This window comes from Phascolarctos cinereus, unplaced genomic scaffold (assembly GCF_003287225.1).
Source record: "Phascolarctos cinereus isolate Bilbo 61053 unplaced genomic scaffold, phaCin_HiC Scaffold_2;HRSCAF=192, whole genome shotgun sequence".
Classification (NCBI taxonomy): Eukaryota; Metazoa; Chordata; class Mammalia; order Diprotodontia; family Phascolarctidae; genus Phascolarctos; species Phascolarctos cinereus.
This window is the reverse complement of record NW_027555625.1, coordinates 364,065,913-364,077,115: the sequence shown is the minus strand read 5'-3', so window position 1 is coordinate 364,077,115 and position 11,203 is coordinate 364,065,913. Positions and strand designations below refer to the sequence as shown.

The following is an 11,203-nucleotide window of genomic DNA, read 5'->3' as shown; positions in this document are numbered from 1 at the left end:
AGGGAACTTAGGGGGTCAAGTCTGAACTTCTCATTTTATAGATGAGGGAATTGAAGCTCAGTGATTGGCTTAAAGTCGTGTAAATAGCAAGTAGAAGAGCAAGCATTTCAATCCAAGCCCTCTGACTCTGTCCTGGGCTCTTTCTACTGTACCATGAAGCCCTGGTGGAACTGTCTAATTTATGGACCCATAGAATACCAGAACCTTCACTTTCCACTCTTATGTGTCATCCCATAATAGAGGAAACCGTGCGTTCTTGAATGCTAGACCAGTGGATTGCTGGTTATTATAGGTACTCCCAAATTGGCTAGCTTTTGGGTATGGACCTGGTGATTGAATGCACATTTGTCGTCCAAAGAACAATTTAAAATAGTTCAGATAATCTTGTCACATAAAAGTTTTTCACAAGGTAGTGACTTTAGGAAGGGGATGGCAAATCGTATGTCAGAGACCCTCTAGTATAGAAAGAAGGAGGGGAAGTGCCCTATTCCCAGACGGGATGTACCTCCACTGATGAAATCATGATCCCTGAAATAAAAAAAAGTTAAAATTAGAATGGACCACTGAATCATATAAATTAACAGAATACCAAGCTAGGACAGATCTCTAATAAAACAAAATGTCTGAGCTTGAAGTGTCCTTAAAGACAATCTATTCAAATCTTTCATTTTAGAGATGAGGAAAATGGAGGCTTGGAGAAAAGTGACATGCCTAAGCTCACATGACTAATCAATGACAGGCAGGTGTTGAACCCAATTTTCATGATTCCCAGACTAGTGCCCTTTCTGTTATTCCACCCCTTGAACCTCCCTCCTCCATTCTCACCCCAGCCCCACAACCAGCTCGAACTGGGCAAAGCAACACAAGTGAATACATCCCAAATCAGATACTCTTTGGGCTGAAGAATGTCTGCATTCAATTTCTGTGCCACTGTCATACTGGTCTCTGTGGGCCAGCAGTTCTTCTCCTGGTCTAAACCAGGAAACAGTACCTGATGGTTCTGCAAACTCAGCTCTTGCTGAAAATACCCTGGTTGCTAATCCTGACTTGACTGGTGGGTGCCAGCAATGAAACCACAGTCTCTTGAGTGTAGCAGACTCCATATGCTAGCCCCCTAGTCTGCTAAGTCACCACGCCAGCCTAAATTTGAAACATTTCTAAAGTGTTATACAATGTTGTAATAATGTTTTTACAAAACAAAGGCTGAGTTACTGGAAGCCATATTCAACCAATCAGCATCTTATTGAAAGAGGAGTCCTGATGGTAGCATTGGTGACACAGAGAGTATTAAAATCACAGGGAAGGCTTAACTGGAGAACATCTGCTTTTTTTAGGGGGGCGGGGTGGGAAGGAAAGGACCGGGACTGGGGAAGGGTTGATATTTTCCAAAAGACTGATTACCAAATAAATCGAACTGAGTATTTGCCTGGTCTCTTGAGTCCGAGTAGTGAATCAAGGAAAACTCCAAATAAGGCCAGTTCACACTAGGAATGGGATTCTGACAAATAATAAAATCTCATGTAACTATAGTGCTGTAAGGTTACTCTTTCCTCCCAAACACTCTGTGAGGTTCAGTAGTGTAAGCATTTTTAAGCCTATTTTGCATGTGAGGAAATTTATTGTGAACTCCCTCTTCTTCCTTATACATAGCATTAGAGATTTAGAGCTGAAAAAGGATGTAAAAGTCAAGTCCAACCCCCTCCTTTTTCAACTGAGGAATCTGAGAGCCAGAGAAGTTAAGGGATTTGATCAAGTTCACACAAGGAATGAAAGTCTGAACTAGAATTCAAATCTGAGCCTTGCTGACTCTTACCAAGTACAGTGCTCTAGTCATTCCACCCCAGCCCCCCTCAGATTGATGAGAAGAGCTGAGTAGCACTATATCAGACTCCTATATTGCTGTATAGTTTGCAATGTATGTTTCTCAGAACCATCCTTTGAGGCAGGAAATATAAGAATGTCTTTAAAATGTTTTCAATGAGCCCCAATTTTATTGGTTTCGGTGTTCTTTCTGTCCCCACAGATTACAAAGCAGAAAGCCTTCATGAATCTCTGTAGTTAGTATGTGTGTGTGTGTGTGTGTGTGTGTGTGTGTGTGTGTGTGTGTGTGTGTGTGTGTGAATAACTTGGTTCCATGGTCTAAACAGTCAAATAAGAGTAATTACAATAATTTTCATTTCTATTGTACTTTAAGATTTATAACGCTCTTTCCTCCTCCCCCCACCCCCACTGTGAGTTTAGGTAGTGTATATATTATTATCAAAAAGCAAAACAACATTGATCTAATTTCATCATTATACAAGGAGATTTCCCCACACAAACACATCAGTACCAGCTCGAAAAATTTAATCTTAAAGAGTTGCCCTGAGAGTTGAAATAACTTGCTTAGCACCATACAGCCACTGTGTGTCAGAAGCTGAATTTGAACTGATGTCTTCCTGACTCTGAAATCAGCTCTCTGTGCTAAAACACTGATGAGAAGTGAGGTCCTGATAGATAGAAATGGTTTGACCAAAGTCACAGAGATAGGACTCAAGCTGGGGGCTTCTAAGATAAGTGGTTTACTTTCTTAGGGAAGTACCAGTGATATCCTTTAATCCTACTTTTATTAACTTACTTTTTAAAGTGAGAGACATATAATAGATTGAGTGGTAGACTAAGAACCAGGAAGATGTGGATTCAAAGATTACCAGTGACCCCTTAATTGTCAAATCTAATGGTCTTTTCTCAATCTTCATCCTTCTTGATAACTATCCAGCCTTTGAAATTGTCAATGATCCTCATCTTGACATTCTCTTCTCTTTAGATTTTCATGACACTCTCTCCTGATATCTGAGCACTTTTCTAAAATCTCTCATGCTAGATCTTCATCTACGTCACACTCACTAACCATAAAAGGCTGTGTCCTGGGCACTTTTTTCTTCTCCTTCCATGTTATTTTTCTTAGTAATTATGTGAGTTTCCATGGATTCAATTATCATTTCTATGCTGATGATTCCCAGATCTGTTTCTTCAGACATAAGATCTCTCTTGACCTCCAGACTTGAGTCTTCACATGAGTATTTGACATTTCAAACTAGATAGCCCATAGGCATTTTAAACTCACAATGTCCAAAACCAAGCTCATTATCTTTCCCTCAAGCCTTAATTTTCTTGCCCGTTGTTCCTAATTTTTCTGTTATTATTGAGAACACCATCATACTTCCAATGTGGCATCCTTCACACCTCTTTCTCTTTCTCCTAGTCCACCACTGCTATCAAGTCTACCTTCATAACATCTCTTGGGTATGCCTTCTTCCCTCTGACACTGCCACCACTCTGATTCGGGCCCTCATAACCTTACACCTCAACTGTTGCAATACCCTTCTCCTTGCTTCAAGTTCCCTCCAGTTCTCCCCCGACTAAGTTATCAGATTGATCCTACAGTACAGTTCTGATACTATCAACTCCTTATTCAATAAGGTCAAATGGCTCTCTAAAACCTTTGAATTTTTCCATTTGCTATTCAAAGCCTTTCATAACATGCCCTCATCCTACCTTTCCAGTCTTCTTACATTTTACTCCCCAAAAGTACTCTATGATCCAAGAACAGCACCTCTGCTGTTCCTCCCATAAATTAGTCCGTCCTTGTGCCTCAATATTCTCCTTTCTATTCTGTTTCTCTCCATGGCTTTTTTCAAATCCCAGCTAAAGTCCAAACTTCTGAAGGAAGTCTATTTAGATCTCCCTTGGTACTAGTAACGTCACCATTTTAATTATCTCTAATTTATCTTATATATATAGCTTATTTGTACACAATTATTTGTATGTTTTCTCCCCTTTTAGACTAAGAGCTCTTTGAGAGCAAGGACTGAGTGTTTTGTTTGTTTCTTTTGTTTTGCATTTCTTTATATTCCCAATACTTAGCGTAATACCTGGCACATAGTAAACACTTAATAAATGCTTTGTGAGTAACTGACAACTAGCTGCTTGGCCATAGGTCCATCACTTAATCTGAAGTCTCAGAAAGCTCTCTAAGACTAGGAGTTGTAGACATGCCTTTTGTGGAGGGATTTTTCATACTGGCAAAATTACAAATGCTTGATATGTTGATGACATATTTTTAACACCAGGAAATTTCGTTCTTCAAGGACCATAGTTAATTAATTTGAGATAACTTAAATTACATGTTCTATAGTGAAGACTCAAAGCTTAAAGCCTCTGATGGATGGCAGTGAGAGGGTGCTTGAGTTGACATTTTTAAACATTTTTCAGGGCACACCAAACCATTTTTAAACTAAAGTTTATTTTGTCTCAGCTCACATAGTTCAGATGGTAATAGATACTCAATAAGGAATTAAAATAATTGAACACCATCCCCTCCCATTCCCCACCCCTTTACTCCCTGAATTGTTTAACAACCACTCACAGTACTCACAACATAAGACATTTTATAACCTTTCCACTTCAGGATCTTAGGAGATGAGCTTCTAAGACTTATTTTACTCTGAAGCACTAAAGAATATAAAGGAGGAAGACAAACCCAGGTACTATATAAGAATAAAGTTACAAAACATTTTTTACACAAATAAAAGCAGATCTAAACAACTGGAAAAATATTAATTGCTCATGGATAGGCTGAGCCAATATAGTAAAAATAATGATTCTACCTAAGTTAATTTACTTATTCAGTGCCACATCAATCAGACTACAAGAGAATTATTTTATAATGCTGGAAAAGTAATAAAAATTCATCTGGGAGAATAAAAAAAATCAAGAATATCAAGAGATTGAATGAAAAAATGTGAAGGAAGTCCTTCCAGTAGTATTAAATTTCAAATTATATTACAAAGCCTTAATCATCAAAAATAATCTGGTACTGGCCAAGAAATAGAGTGGCAGATCAGTGTAATAGATTAGGTATACAATATACAGTAGTAAATGACCATAATAATTTCATGTTTGATAAAAACAAAGATCCAAGCTTTAGGGTAAGAACTAACAAGTTGACAAAAATTGCTAGGAAAACTGGAAATAATTTGGGAGAAAATTGTTGTAAACCAATATCACACAATATATAACAATATAAGGTCAAATAGACAAATGATTTAGACATGAAAGGTGACATCATAGGTAAAGTAGAGGAGTATACAAAAATGTACCTTTCATATCTATGAATAAGAGAAGAGTTTATGACCAAAAAAGAGAAAGAGAGGATCACAGGAAGTAAAATGGAAAATTTTGGTTATCTGAAATTAAAAAGCTTTTGCACAAATAAAATTAATGTAGCCAAAATTAGAAGGAAAACAGGAAACTGGGGGAAAATTATAGCAAGTTTCTCTGATAAAGGCATTATTTCTCAAGTATGTAGGGAACTGAGACAAATTTATAAAAATATGAATCATTCTCCATTTGATAAATGGTAAAAAGGATATGAACAGACATTTTCAGAAGAGGGAATCAAAGCTATCAGTATAATTCACATTAAAAAAAAGCCCTAAATCACTATTGATTAGATATATGCCCATTAAAACAACTCTGAGATACTACTTCACACCTATCTGCTTGGCTAAAGTGACAGAAAAGGAAAATGATAAATACTGGAGGGAACATGGTAAAATTAGGATACTAATATCCTTTTAGTGAAGTTGTAAAATAGTCCAACCATTCTGGAGAACAATTTGGAACTAAGCCCAAAGAGCTATAATATGAATTGTGCATATCCTTTGACCTAGCAATATCACTAGTAGGTCTGTATCCCAAAGAGATCAAAGAAAAGGGAAAATTACCTATATGTACAAAAATACTTATAACAGCTCTTTTGTGGCAAAGAATTGGATATATAGGGGATTTCATCATTGGGGAATAGCAAAACATGTTGTGGTATATGATTGCATTGTAAGAAATGATGAGCAGGCTGGTTTGAGAAAAACCTGGGAAACTTATATGAACTGATGCAAAGTACAACGAGCGCAACCAGAACATTGTGCACAGTAACAGTGATATTGTTAAGATGATCAACTGTGAGGCTTAACCAGTGATCAAGACCATGATCCAAGACAATTGCAAAGAATTGATGTTGAAAAATGCTATCCACCTCCAGAGAGAGAACTGATGAAGCCTGAATGCAAATTGAAGCATGCTTTTTATTAACTTTATTTTTCTTGGGTTTTTTTCTGTGTTTTCTTTTGAAACATGCCTAATATGGACATTTGTTTTGCATGGCTTCATATGTATAATCAACATCAATTCTTTTCCTTTCTGAAGGAGGGGGAGAGACAGAAGGGAGGGAGAGAATTTGAGACTAAAAGCTTAAAAAAATAAATGTCAAAACTTTTTTATATGTAATTGGGAAATGTTTAGGAAATATATGCACTTATGTACACATACATATACATACACACATACATACACACATAGAATATGAACGTAAGGGAGGGTTAGTGTGAACATTGAAGCAGGTGCCTGCTGTAAAAAGTTTTGCTGTGAGTCTGTAGAATTTGAACTTGATGGTATATAATTTCTAGTCTAAGACCTTATGTGATTTTATATTAGAAGAACTGAATCTGAGACCCAACTGTACTTCTGTCTAGTCACCAAAATGTGGCCAAGTTTGTAAAATGAGATTGGGCTCAGTATCTTTTAAGGTCACTTCCAGCTCTAAATCTACAAGTCTATCATCTGAGAAATAGCTATACTTTTTCCACTTTTTGGTTTTTTTTTTGATGTGGAAAGTTGGTCAAACTCTTTTGAGTGGTTATGAATCTCTTTCTGGAAAACCATCCAGCACCCTTTATTAAGAGTATTAAGAAGAAACCAGATAAGATTTTTAAGCAATATTCCATGGAAAACTACATTTTTATCACTACCAATTTGGTTAGAATCTGTGAAGGATGCAACATCTCACTTGCTTACTGTTTGTTGCTTTTTTAAAAAGTATTTGATTTGTCAGAGCAAAGTGTTTTCCAATGAGGTATCTCCCTTCCATGCATCAAAATTATTTGAGATATCTTGAAAGATATAATAGTAGAGATATTCTTGCTTGATGACCCTTTGTTCAAAAATATCAGGGCAAATAATAAGATAGGAAAACAAGTGATAGCCAAAAGTGTTCATTGCCATTGTCATGAAGGATATCCAATATAGGATTAAAGTTAAAGAGATTTCCTGTGGATGATGAAGTCCTCCAAATACTTTAATTTGTAGATAACGTGGTGATGATTGCATCAAGTTGCACTAGTATAAAACAAAATATTACAATAATCAGATCAGGAGTTCTTAATTGGGAATTGAGGTTCATGGATAGGTTTTCAGGGGTCTGTGAACTTTGATGGGGGGAAAAGTTTTTATTATATTCACTAACCTTTAAATGAAATGTAACATTTCCTCTATTAAAAAAAAAAACTTCTGAGAAAGAGTCTATAGGTTTCATCAGACCACCAAAATATTCCATGACAGAAAAAAAAAGGCTAAGAACCCCTAAATTATGGAGAAGCCGCTATTGCACTGGGTAGAACGTCTAAAGAGGATTGATAGGAAAACAAACAAAAAGTACACAGCGTAAAAGAGTTGGATGGGTTTTAATCTGTACCGCTGGAGTGCCCACAAAACTGAGATCTCAGATACTACAGAGGCATATGTGTGTGTGTATGTACATATGTGTATATATGTATGCGTATATGTATATATGCACGTGTGTGTTCATTGTGTATATACATGTACACATACATACATACACACATATACATATATACATATATAATATAGAAGTATTATAGTATAAGCAGGATGAAATAAGACCTGACTGACTCTTTTGTGTTTATTATAGAAGGATCCAAACAGCTTTCAGCCATGTCAGAATCTCAGACAGCTAGTTTGCTGCCATTAGAAGAGTCAATCTAGTCCTTCTGTGGGAGGCTGATTCTTGAGAAAACCATAAATATTAATAATAATGATGATGATATAAATAACGATACTTCAAGCCACTGTAATTCTACTGGAACGGGCACTCCCTCTGTTAACATAGATAACACTCACTTAACAACTTAATAGATGGCCTTCCAGAGTTACTGTGAGGGGTGAGAGGGGAAAAAAACAAAAACAAAAACAAAAACATTACCTTGTGGCCAACCTGGTGATGAGCATTTTGATGTTTATGTGCGCTTGCCCCTGGACAACTTTTGGTTCATCACTGTACCTGTCCTTGAAGACTTTTTTATCTCGTCACAAATTGTCAGAGCTTGTATTTTGTTAACCCAGCTTCTCAGCAGAACCCTAGTAGGGGACTGTATACCATGAAGATGCTTTGAAAAAGGGCTTCAGTGGAAGAATAACAGTATTTGGAAAGTTCATTGGATTTTAGGATAAAAGGATCTAGGTTCAAATTCTAGTTCTCCCATTTACTACCTATTTGATCTTGGTCAAGTCATTTCTCTAAGCCTGTTTCCTCATTTGAAAAGGTGGGGTTGGCATTTGATTATTAAGCCCCATCCCTTCTTATCTGAAATTTGAGATCCTATAAACCTGCACTGATCTATTACTTCATTATTACAAAGCATTTTACAACTATGGTTTCATTTGCTTCTTAAAATCATGCTAAACAAATTGCATTCTCCTTTTACATATAATAATAATAATAGTAATAGCTAACATTTACACAGCTCTTACTATGTGCCAGTCACTGTACTAAGCACTTTACAATTACTGTTTCATTTGATCCTCACAACAATCCTAGAAGGCAGGTACTATTATTATCTCCATTTTACAGATGAGGAAACTGAAGGAAACAGAGGTTAAGTAACCTGCCCTGGGGGCAGCTTAGTGTCATAGAAGACAAAGCTCCAGACCTGGAGACAGGAAGACTCATCTTCCTGTGTTCAAATCTGACCTCAGACACTTATAGTTGTGTGACCCTGGACAAGTTACTTAACTCTTTTTGCCTCAGTTTCCTCATCTATAAAATGAGCTGGAGAAGGAAATGGCAAACCACTCCAGTATCTCCGCCAAGAAAACCCAAGTAGGGTCATGAAAAGTCAGATACGACTGAAAAAAATGACTGAACAAAAGTGATATAGAACATGATGTATAGTGATAAGCAGTGATACTGGATGAAATAGTGATATGGAATGGCACCATTTATTTGAGATATATGTATATATACATATATATTCATATGCATGTATATTTATATATCCACATGTGTATATTTATGTATGTATTCTAAATTGTAGGAGAGATATCTGACAAGATTCCACCAGATTTTCTCTGCTATTTCTTCTAGTTTCACTGTCCATGTTCTGTTATTCTAAGGTCCCTAGAAGATTTTTTCATTCACTCAAGAAGTCTTTATTAAATATCTAGCATGTGTTAGGCATTGTTGTCAGTGTCATGTCAGAAATACAAAGCCAAAAATGTTAGTTTCTGCCATCTGGGAGGAGTTTACATTCCCTTGCAGGGAAACAATACACATGCAGCCAGATAATTAAAATAAAAAATATAAAAATAGGTACACAATCGAAGTAATTTATAGGGAGAGGGCATTATGAGCTGGAGGAATCAAGGTAAACTTCCTGTAGCAGGTGGCACTTCAATAACTGTTAAAGAAAGTAAAAGGTTTTCTGAAGTAAAGAGAGGACGGGGTGCCTTCCAGGCATGGGAGATAGCCTGTGTAGAATCAGAGGCAGGAGACTGAATGCCATGCACGGGCAACAGTGAACCAGCCTGACTCAAACATGGAGTGTTTGAATAAGATTAATGTGAAATAAGCCTCGAAAAGTAGGTTGGAGTCAAATTGAACATTCTACATGCTGTGATTTTAGACCTCCTTTCACCTCCAATATTCTCTTGTTCTATGATTCGAAAGTCCTTCCTAGCTTTGAGGTTCTGTTATGTGCTGTTGAGTAATTAAGAGTAGAAGGGAGCTCTAGCTCTTCTAAGCCTCAGCATCAACTTTTCCCATTTTGAGACTTATGAATTATTAAAGAGCCCTCTGTTAGAATGCTATGCTCTCTGTTGCCTCCAAATTAAATTACTGAGGGATATATTTGATTGCAAACATACTTAGTCAATGTTTTCATTGTTGTTTTTTATTGTAGCTTCCTTGATAGCAAAGTGTTATAATGTCAAAGAGTCAAACACATACATCCACAAAGCACCCTGCAGAAAGCAAGGAAACAAACTCCCGGCAAATGAAGTCATCACATATGAAAACCTCCCTGGAACTGGAAAATCTCTCTGGAACTGAGTATGAGGTCTCCAAATGGAGGGCAGAGTTGTGAAAACTAAACTGCACCATAGCCCATGTTCACATCCATTATCCAGGGGACAAATAATTTCTTCTTAAGGACAATAGGTCTTTTGAACTTGGTTGATATCACATCCCATCAAATTCAAAGCAAAATTATATGTCAGAGTTGGAAGGGCCCTTGAAGATTATCTAGTCCAGGGTCTCCTAACCTGGAGTCTGTGAATTTGTTTCTTCGGGGAAAAAATAAAAATTGCATTTTAATATAATTGAGTCCTATTTATTTTTTTTTTTTTTTACAATTTGCTTTATTTTGAGAGGGGGTCTCTAGGCTTCAGTAGCCTGACAAAGGTGAGTGTGACATTAAAAACAATTAGACATTGGTTTGATCTCAACCTATCTCATTCTATAGATGAGACTACTGAGAAAAACAAGGCCCTAGACCCAGGGACTTTGGCTGAAAATCTAGCATTGTAGCTAATCCAATACAATGAATGTGTTCCTCCAAATTAATGTCTGTTCAAACCACATTCATTCAGAAACCTAAACAGAAATGCTACCAACTTTATATAGCTTGACATGTTCTATGTCCTCTAGACATGGAAATAATGTAATCCATATCTTGTAGGTATGGTTGAAATAATGATAATATTATTATTTTTCAGCAAAATTGAGGCTAAAAGGGCTTTTATGGACAAACTGACTTTGGAGGTCAGAATGATGTAGCAGCCAGTATTGGTCTTGGAGTCAGATCTTAAAATAAATTCTAGCCTCATCACTTATTATACCGGGGTCTAGAGGCAGTTAGGTGGCTCATTGGATAGGGTGCTGCTCCTGGAATCAGAAAGACCTTAATTCAAATCTGGCCTCAGACACTGGTTGTGTGACCTTGGGCAAATCATATAGCTCTATTTGCCTTAATCCACTAGAGAAGAAAATGGAAAACCACTCCAGTGTTTTTGCCAAGAAAACTCCATGGAC

General features: G+C 36.8%; 1 long non-coding RNA gene across 6 annotated transcripts in view; it reads left to right on the top strand.

The window, feature by feature from the left end:
* Positions 1-10,491, top strand: part of LOC110222410 (uncharacterized) — a 156,566-nt gene extending 146,075 nt beyond the window's left edge. For all 6 annotated transcript variants that reach the window (XR_013484855.1, XR_013484856.1, XR_013484854.1 and 3 more), the window contains one exon: positions 10,074-10,491. This is a non-coding gene — a long non-coding RNA (uncharacterized LOC110222410). The remainder of the gene's footprint in view (positions 1-10,073) is intronic.
* Positions 10,492-11,203: the final 712 nt, after the last annotated feature.